General features: G+C 37.7%; 1 non-coding gene across 1 annotated transcript; it reads right to left on the reverse strand.

The window, feature by feature from the left end:
• Positions 1–9,436: 9,436 nt before the first annotated feature.
• Positions 9,437–9,544, reverse strand: LOC148568394 (small nucleolar RNA R71). The gene has a single exon (XR_015882768.1). It is a non-coding gene; the product is annotated as a small nucleolar RNA R71 (small nucleolar RNA).
• Between the last annotated feature and the right edge of the window lie 1,452 nt (positions 9,545–10,996).

Below are 10,996 nucleotides of genomic sequence, written 5' to 3' on the forward strand. Positions count from 1 at the left end.
AGATCAGAGGTTCGCCTCAAGAAAATAGTAGATCAACTTCAAACAACCCTTCATCAACTGGAGCAAGCAGTAAGGCAATTATCTGCTAGATGTTCGAACATTCAAGGACATCCTACAGCCCCATGTGGACAATCTAATGAAGAGCGTAGCATGAAGGAAATACTAGAAACTCCAGTAGACAAGACAGAGCATGGTTTCGTACTGGAACAAGTAGAGAAAGCTGTCATTATTGAAGAAGAAGAGTTGGTTGAAGACTTAGGAGACGCTGAACCTCCATGGGAATCCAAAGTTGTGGAGCATTCTGTCAAGGATGTTACAATTGATGCTAAGGAGGATTGTGCGCAGTCCCCAAGGCAGGTATTTCATGAAGAACTAGACAGAATAATCCAAGAAGCAAGTTTCCTTGATGACAATAATCTCAAGTCAAGTTCTCCTAGTAATAAGCTTGCATCTGCAAGTGAATTCTCTGAGATCGAAGAATCTTCCCCGAGTGAATACGAAGATGATATGGAGGTAGATTTCTCTCAACCTCCAGTCTATGACTTAAGTGATGAGGAAGACATAGATGGCTTTGATCAGGACATGGATACATTTGAAGAATCTTGCAAGGAAGTGGAGAAATTCACAGAAGAGAACAAGGGAGTAGAACTCACAGAACCACTGGAACCACATATCCCAAGGCCATTACCACCGAATACAAGTTTTAACTGGGTACAATCCTTAACCTTTAACTGTATTTTTCCACTTGAATATGGTTTGCTTGAAATAGATGGCCAGCTTAGAGCTCTCTGCGGCTTTAAGAGTAAGCGGGAAATGGCTCGTACTCAGAGCTGGTGCACAAGGTTCAATAAGGTTCCATGCTTCAAATCGAAGTGCACGGATTGGCATCATGATCAATCGGATGGATCTCGGAAAACGTTTGGTTACCCTGGTGAGAATCTAATTTCTAAACTGCCCAGATGGAAAAGTATAGATCAAGACGAAGGCGGATTTAAAAGAAAAGTTTGGGATCCTGGAATCTATCCTGACATTCGTCACCCCGGGAGCCTGACAATCTGTCTGAAGCTACTCAGAAGCTTCACATGCCTAGTTTGGGACCCCAGAGGCTATTGGCATTCCAAGCATTGGTGGATATTTATGGATGAATTTAAGCATAAGCCGCCATAACAGGAAGCTCATCCAACGTCCAGCTTAAGGACTTTAACTAAAAGTGCTAGGTGGGAGACAACCCACCATGGTATGATCGTTCCTTCTTCAATTTTTATTTAGTTTTATTTGCTTTCAAGTTTTATTTTATTTTATTATATTGAACATGGAGTTTTGCATCTCATTCATATTAATCATTGCATTCTGCATACTGCATAATTGCATACCTGCATAAAAAAAAGTGGACGACGCGACCGCATCATTCATGCGATCGCGTCAAGTTGCGAAAAACACTTCCCACGCGACCGCGTCACCCACGCGGCCGTGTGCCCTGGAGATCGGCGTAAAGATCCAACGTCCAGAAAGTTAGGCTGGAATCGTGCGGTCATTGTGCGTTTTGAACAAATGACCCACGCGATCCCGTCACTCAAGCGAATGCGTCACTTGCACAACCTCAATCCCACGCGACAGCGTGAGCGACGCGATCGCGTCGCATGGATTGCACAACACCCCAAAAGGAGACAGAGAGTTGCGCTGAAACAACGCTGGAATCGTGCGTTTAGCACAATTTCCATCGACGCGATCGCCTGCCTCATGCGATCGCGTCATTCACTCTTTTAGCTATTCCATGCGATCGCGCCACTGACGCGATCGCGTCAACCACCATTTCAGCCCAACAACGCGACCGCGTGCCCCACGCGATCGCGTGGATTCAAATTTATATCTATTTGAATCATCATCAACCTGTTTTCCTTATTTGGATATAAGTTACTTATAGCTTCTAACTGTGAATACTTGTTACTTGGAATATTTTCATTATGCCACTTACTTTAACCCACTTTTTCCTAACTCACTAATGTTAACTTCCTAAACTCTTTTTCAATTCTAACCAACCTAACCTTTCAAAACTTCTCTTCTGATTTTCTTTCACTTTCTTTTAACATTCTAACCATGGCATGTTGTTAATTTTTCTATTTAACATGAATTCGATTACATTTTGGATTGTGAATTCTCCTTTTCGGACTTTTAACTCCTATACAATCCTTAATGCACATTTACATAACTCATTTTCCTTATCCTTTTGCTCCTTTGCCACTTTGTGTTTCTTTTGATTATTTGCCTATTTGTTTTCCTATTTTCACTATATCCTGGTTTTCTATTTTTCAGGATGTCTGCCAGCCAGAGAAAAGGAAAAGAAAGGCTACTACTGGCAAACGGAAAAGAGGAGAATCCTCCATGTCCATTATGGATATTATGCACGATGACTCCTTGCGGGAGAACAATTTTACCCCGCAGGAGAAGGCCGACCAGCTAATCCCTACTACTGATCCAGTGAAATTTGCAAACCGATATTGTGAGCTGAAGTATCCGGTGTTTGCAGCCTCCATATACCTGGAGAGGACTTTGAAGATCCCAGAAGAACTCCAGCAATACACCTCTGATCAGATCAAACAAAGAGGCTGGTTCTTCCTGGAAAGAAACCTAACTGAGGTCAATGCATCTTGTGTCCGGGAATTCTACTGCAATTACTTCAAAACCTCCCTAGATGCAGTGAACCTTAGAGGAAAGCTGATTCTGGTCACTGAAGAGGCCATTGAAGATGTCTTGAAACTTCTGCCTAAAACTGATCAGCTGGATGGCTATCAAAAAGCTGAGGAGGATATGCACTTCATGCGATTTGATTGGGATGCAGTCAAGGCCCGGATAGCCCTTGACCTAACCGTTCCTTGGATTATGGGTCAGAACACCACCATGCCAAAGGGAATCAAGCGGATTTACCTGAATGATGAGGCTCGGCTATGGCATCAGATTCTTAGCAATTTTGTCATGCCGAGTACTCACGAGACTGAGATACCTGCCGCTATGATCACCCTCCTATGGTGTGTGAAGGAGGGTAAGGACCTGTACTTGCTACGCTTTATCCGGTACCATATGGCCATGGTCCACGTCCGATGCACTCTTCCCTTTCCTTATCTGATTACACAGTTAGGCCGTCGAGCTGACGTGCCTTGGGAGGATGCTGATGAGAAGCCACCTGCTGCAGAATGCAAGAAGATTATCCCTCACAGCAGGAACTTTCTGGCTTTGGGCTACAGACCTCCATTCCTCACTGCTACTGCTGACACAGCCACACCATCTGCCGGCCCCTCTTCCTCTACAGCTACCCCTGCCACCACCACTGCACCTCCACCTACCCCAGAGCCCATCTATCATCTAGTGCACCGCTTGTTTCGACGGCTTGACCAGATGGAGCGTCGCAACAAGCGACGCTATGAGCACCTGAAGCTGATGATACGATCTGGCGACATCTCCTCCGAGCCTGACACACCATCCGAGGCATCTAAGGAGGAGGCGGATGCGCCCGAGGCTGCGACTCATCCACAGCAGGAGGCAGAGCAGGCAGGCACCCAGCAGGCAGCATCACATCAGGAGGCTCCACCTCAGATTCAGGCTGTAGACCCCGAGATTCCTATCCAGTCAGCACCTCCTCTGCCACAGGCAGCTCCTCAGACCACCACCACAGAGACTCCAGCTACCCGTCCTTCCTGTGATGACACCCCTTCACACCCTGCTTGAGTGAGCATCAGGGACGATGCTACATTTTAAGTGTGGGGAGGTCGCCATCTCTGGTGTTTTTTTTGGTGAACCACTACATACTCTTTTTATTTTATTTTGCTACTTTTCTGTATTTTTCTTTTTATTTTTTATTTTTATTTTCTCAGTACTTATATATATTGCTATTTTTATGTATTTATTCTATGTTGCACTTTAGTTCATATTTTAGCCATTTAGTTTTAGTTGCAATTCTAACTTATTAGTTATAGAAATTGTGGATTAATTAGTATAGTTTACCCTTTTTAGCATAAGATAGCTTAGTTTAAATTGAAAATATAAAAAAGAAGTAAACTAGAAACTTGAACATAATAGAAACAATCCACACACCTTGTATATATAGCATTACATGTTAGTTAGTTAACAACATTTCATCAAGGAGAAACACTAGAACTTTAAAGCCACCTTAAGTTTTACATTGAGAATAATGGGAATTTTTTAACTAAACCTGTATGACATACATAACTGATAAATGATTTTTGAGCTAGAGAACACACAGGCTGTGAGTTTTGAGCTTAATTGTATGGTTGCATTCAAACCATAATTTTTATTCCTGTGTGTTCCGCCTTTCTTTTTTATTCTGATGTTCTTTACTTTGTTTTAATCTATATGTCCAATTATATAATATAAATACATACCAAGAGAGTGATTGAGGCCATTATTTGATCTTTAGCTCACTTATCCCAAAATAGCCTACCCTTTTACATCACCCTTGTTAGCCCCCTTCAGTCTTTAAATCCCTCTTATTCTATCAGCCACATTACTAGCCTTAAGCAGGAAAACAAAATAAAAATCCCAAGTTGAATCCTTGGTTAGCTTAAGATAGAAATTTTGTAATTGTTTAAGTATGGGAACCCTATTGGGAACATGGATGATAAAAAACAAAAGGTAGAAAAGTTGAAAAGAATAAAATAATTCAAAATAAAAAGTTCTGGGAAGCATGCTCATGTAAAATCAAAATAATTGAATTACCATGTGCATTAAAAAAATTAAAAAAAAAATTAATTTTCAGTATTTAAATAAAGGGGACACAAAAGAATTCCCCAAATGTGAAATAAAGCAATGCACATGGGATAAAAATAATAAACATTGAAACATGAGCATGTAACATCAAAAGTGGGAAAATATGGGAAAATAGGTAAAGAAGCTTTGCTTTACAAAGTATGTATGTTAGGTGAGATCTTAGACTAATTAAGGATTCACTTATTAGCTCACTTAGCCTTATACATATACCCTTACCTTTACCTTGGCCCCATTACAACCTTAATTCAAGACCTCATGATTTTTGGTATGTCTATATTCTATAATTGTTGATTGGTTAGATGAAGAACAAAGTTATAGAAAGTAAGAATAAAAAGAAGAATAGAGTGATTAACCCAATAAACACTGAGTGATTAGAGAGTAAACACAAAATCCAGTGAGGGTTTAATAGCTCATTAACATATATCTCTGCTTAAATTATTAATTGTCTTGCAAGTTTATAAAATGTTTATTCTCTCCCATCTCAATTGTAAAGGCACTTTATCACTATCTAAGGTTTGGCTATATATATATATATATATATGACCCCTTAAGAATGTGAATTAATTCAACTACATGCAAGCTTTATATACAAGTGAATAAAAACTAGAATTGCATGATACATCATTCATTTAGGTAGTTGCATTTAGATTAGATTGCATTGCATGCCATTCCACCACCTTAACCTTACCTTACTCTTTATCTTGGACTTAGCATGAGGACATGCTATTGTTTAAGTGTGGGGAGGTTGATAAACCCATATTTTATGATATATTTTGTGCTTGACCTGAGTAATTTATTCAATCCTTCACCCACTTATTCATATTAACTGCATGGTTTTACTTTCCCTTCCTTATTATGTGATGTATGTCAAAAACATGTTTCCTATGCTTTAAAATTAATTATTTTAATTACCTTTATTTCCATTCGATGCCGTGATTAGTGTGTTGAGTAGTTTCAGATCTTCTAAGGCAGGAATGACTCAAAGAATGGAAAGGAAACATACAAAAATGGAAGGAAAGCATAAAACGGAGTTTGTGAAGAAACTAGCAGCCACGCGATCGCATGGACGATGCGACCACATGCCAAGCGCGAAGAAGCAGCGACGCGGCCGCATGACAGACGCGACCGTGCGCCTCGAGCGAAACACATATGACACGGTCGCATGACTGACGCGACCGCGTGACAAGGAAAACTCTGAATGACGCGACCGCGTGACCCACGCGGACACGTGACAGAGACCACGCACCAGAAATTGCAGAAAATGCTTCCAGTGAATTCTGAAGCCCTTTTTGGCCCAAATCCAACTCCAGAAGGCATAGACCAGAGGTTATGAAGTGGGGGAATGCATCCATTCAGGGAGAGTTTCCACTTTTAGTTAGTTTTCATGATTTAGATTTAGTTTTGAGAGAGGTTCTCTCCTCTCTCTTCTCTCTTTAGGATTAGGATTTAGAATTAGGATTTTATTCACTTTCCGGATTATCTCTTTATCAGGTTCAATATTCCCTTTTATTTACTTTTGCAATTTGATTTATGAATTCTTCCATGTTACAGATTACTCTTTTGAATTAATGTTATTTGAGTTATTTCAGTTTAATATTGCTTTCTTTTATTTATGCTGCTGTTATTCCCATCTGAAGACATTTTTATTCCAATAGATTTATTTTTCTCCTTTTGGTCTTGGTTGAGAAATCAGTAACTCAGGAGTTATCAAACTCAAACATGAATGATAATTGCTATCTTTGTTAATTAAACTGAACTTCAATAATCCCAATCTTTTCTTAGGAAATAAATAGGATTTGAAGATCAAACCAATTAATCCCTTGACCTTCCTTTATCTTAGTAAAGGTTAACAAAGTGGAATTAAGATTCAATTCTCATCATCATTGATAAGGATAACTAGGATAGGACCTCTAATTTCTCATACCTTGCCAAAAGTTTATTTACAGTCATTTATTTATTTTACTTGCCATTTAAATTACTTGTTCTTCATTTACTTTAATTGCTGATTAAACCATTCCCTCCTCATTCTCAAAACCCCAATTTACAATCTCCATAACCAATAATAAGAACATACTTCCCTACAGTTCCTTGAGAAGACGACCCGAGGTTTGAATACTTCGGTTATCAATTTATTTAGGGATTTGTTACTTGTGACAACCAAAACATTTGTATGAAAGGACTTTTGAAGGTTTAGAAACTATACTTGCAACGATGATTTATCCGCAAATTTCTAGACCACGCAAAAGTTCTTCTCATCAACGCTTATCTGAAATCCTCACAATGAATTACATAAGTATCTCTATCCTATTTTATGTTTTATTTATCTTTTAATTATTAAAACTCTATAACCATTTGAATCTGCCTGACTGAGATTTACAAGGTGACCATAGCTTGCTTCAGGCCGACAATCTCAGTGGGATCGACCCTTACTCACGTAAGGTTTATTACTTGGACGACCCAGTGCACTTGCTGGTTAGTTGTGCGAAGTTGTGATAAAGAGTTGAGATTACAATTGTGCGTACCAAGTTGTTGGCACCATTGATGATCACAATTTCGTGCACCAAGTTTTTGGCGCCGTTGCCGGGGATTGTTCGAGTTTGGACAACTGACGGTTTATCTTGTTGCTCAGATTAGGTAACTTTATTTTAATTTTAAGCTTTTTACTTCTTATTTTCGAAAAATACAAAAAAAAATTTCTTCTTTTTCGTTTTTCCCAATTAATTTTCAAAAAATAAAAAAACATTATAAAATCATAAAATCAAAAATATTTTTGTGTTTCTTGTTTGAGTCTAGAGTCAAGTTTTAAATTTGGTGTCAATTGCATCTTTTTAATTTTCTAAAAAAAAAATTATTTTCGAAAAAATTCCATGCATTGCATTCTTCATGATATTCAAGTTGTTCTTGGCCAGTCTTCTTGTTTGATCTTCATATTTTCTTGTTTTGTGTATTTTCTTATTTTTCATATGCATTCTTGAATTATTAGTGTCTAGAGAATAAAAATTTCTATGTTTGGTGTCTTGCATGTTTCTCTTTTCTTAAAAATTTTCAAAAATAAGTTCTTGGTGTTCATCTTGACATTCAAAGTGTTCTTGGAGTTCATCTTGACATTCATAGTGTTCTTGCATGCATCACATGTTTTGATCCAAAATTTTCATGCATTGAGTCTTTTTGATGTTTTTCTCTCTCATCATTAAAATTCAAAAATAAAAAATATCTATCCCTTATTCTCTCATAAATTTTCGAAAATTTGAGTTGACTTTTTCAAAAATTTTTCAAAATTAGTTGTTTCTTATGAGTCAAATCAAATTTTTAATTTAAAAATTCTATCTTTTTCAAATCTTTTTCAAAAATCAAATCTTTTTCATTTTTCTTTTATGATTTTCGAAAATTTCAAATTGATTTTCAAAATCTTTTTCTTATTTCTAATTCATATTTTCGAAATTAATGCTAACAATTAATGTGATTGATTCAAAATTTTTAAGTTGTTACTTGCCTAATAAGAAAGGTTCAATCTTTAAACTCTAGAATCATATCTTTTTAGTTTCTTGTTAGTCAAGTAATCAACTTTGATTTCAAAATTCAAATCTTTTCAAATTTCTTTTTCAAATCTTTTTCAAATTAAGTTTCAATCATATCTTTTTCAAAATTAATTTCAAAATCTTTTCTAACTTCTTTTCTAACTTCCTATCTTTTCAAAATTTGATTTTGAAATCTTTTTCAATTAACCACTTAACTTTTTGTTTGATTCTTATCTTTTTCAAAACTACCTAACTAATTCTATCTCTAATTTTCGAAAATCACCTTCATCTTTTTCAAAATTCCTTTTTAAATTAACTAATTATTTTAATTTCAATTTAATTTGATTTCAATTTTAATTTTTGAAATTTAACTTTAAATGTTATTTTTAATTTAATTAATTTTCGAAATTCCCTCTCTCTCATCTCCTTCTAATTATTTATTTGTTTACTAACACTTCTCTTCATCTCAAAATTTGAACCCTCTCTTCCTCTTGGTGTTCAAATTTCTCTTCTTCTATTCTTCTATTCTTATACTCACATACATGAATCTCTATACTGTGACATAAAGGATTTCATATTTTCTTTTCTATTTTCTTCTTTTTCATATGTGCAGGAACAAGGATAAGAACATTCTTGTTGAAGCTGATTCTGAACCTGAAAGGAGCCTGAAGAGGAAGCTAAGGGAAGCCAAAGCACAACTCTCTGGAGAGAATCTGACAAAAATTTTCGAAAAAGAAGAAAACATGGCCGAAAATAATAACAATGCAAGGAAGATGCTTGGTGACTTTACTGCACCAAATTCCAAATTACATGGAACAAGCATCTTAATTCTTGCCATTGTAGCAAACAACTTTGAGCTTAAACCTCAATTAGTTTCTCTGATGCAACAGAACTGCAAGTTTCATGGACTTCCATCTGAAGATCCTTTTCAGTTCTTAACTGAGTTCTTGCAAATCTGTGATACTGTTAAGACCAATGGGGTTGATCCCGAGGTCTACAGGCTTATGCTTTTCCCATTTGCTGTAAGAGACAGAGCTAGAATATGGTTGGACTCTCAACCTAAGGATAGCCTGAACTCTTGGGATAAGCTAGTCACGGCTTTCTTAGCCAAGTTCTTTCCTCCTCAAAAGCTTAGTAAGCTTAGAGTGGATGTTCAAACCTTTAAACAGAAAGAAGGTGAACCCCTCTATGAAGCTTGGGAGAGATACAAGGAACTGACCAAAAAGTGTCCTGCTGACATGCTTTTAGAATGGACCATCCTGGATATATTCTATAATGGTCTGTCTAAGCTATCAAAGATGTCACTGGACCATTCTGTAGGTGGATCCATTCACCTAAAGAAAATGCCTGCAGAAGCTCAAGAGCTCATTGACATGGTTGCAAATAACCAGTTCATGTACACTTCTAAAAGAATCCTGTGAATAATAGGACGCCTATGAGGAAGGGAGTTCTTGAAATTGATACTCTGAATGCCATAGTGGCTCAGAATAAAATATTGACTCAGCAAGTCAATATGATCTCTCAGAGTCTGAATGGATTGAAGGAATAATCCAACAGTACTAAAGAGGCATCTTCTAAAGAAGAAGCTTATGATCCTGAGAACCCTACAATAGCAGAGGTGAATTACATGGGGGAACCCTATGAAAATACCTATAATTCCTCATAGAGAAATCACCCAAATTTCTCATGGAAGGATCAACAAAAGCCTCAATAAGGCTTTAACAATGGTGGAAGAAACAGGTTCATCAATAGCAAGCCTTTTCCATCATCCACTCAGCAACAGACAGAGAATTCTGAGCAGAATCCATCTAGCTTAGCAAATATAGTCTCTGATCTATCCAAGGCCACTTTAAGTTTCATGAATGAAACAAGGTCCTCCATTAGAAATTTAGAGGCACAGTGGGCCAGCTGAGTAAAAGAGTCACTGAAACCCCTCCTAGTACTCTCCCAAGTAATACAGAAGAGAATCCAAAAAGAGAGTGCAAGGCCATTGATTTAACTATCATGGCCGAACCTACGTGGGAGGGAGAGGACGTGAATCCCAGTGAGGAAGACCTCCTGGGACGTCCAGTGATCGATAAGGAGTTTTCCTCTGAGGAACCAAAGGAATTTGAGGCTCATCTAGAGACCATAGAGATTCCATTGAACCTCCTTATGCCATTCATGAGCTCTGATGAGTATTCTTCTTCTGAAGAGAATGAAGATGTCACTGAAGAGCAAGTTGCCAAGTACCTTGGTGCAATCATGAAGCTGAATGCCAAATTATTTGGTAATGAGACTTGGGAAGATGAACCTCCCTTGCTCATCAATGAACTGAATGATCTAGATCAACTGACATTGCCTCAGAAGAAACAGGATCCTGGAAAGTTCTTAATACCTTGTACCATACACACCATGACCATTGAGAAGGCTCTATGTGACCTTGGGTCAGAGATAAAACTCATGCCACTCTCTGTAATGGAGAAACTGAGAATCTTTGAGGTGCAAGCTGCCAGAATCTCATTAGAGATGGCAGACAACTCAAGAAAACAGGCTTATGGATAAGTAGAGGACGTGCTAGTAAAGGTTGAAGGCCTTTACATCCCTACTGATTTCATAATCCTGGATACTGGAAAGGATGAGGATGAATCCATCATCCTTGGAAGACCCTTCCTAGCCACAACAAGAGCTGTGATTGATGTGGACAGAGGAGAATT

The sequence above is a fragment of the Arachis ipaensis genome, chromosome B4, assembly GCF_059453495.1.
Source record: "Arachis ipaensis isolate K30076 ecotype BB chromosome B4, ASM5945349v1, whole genome shotgun sequence".
Classification (NCBI taxonomy): Eukaryota; Viridiplantae; Streptophyta; class Magnoliopsida; order Fabales; family Fabaceae; genus Arachis; species Arachis ipaensis.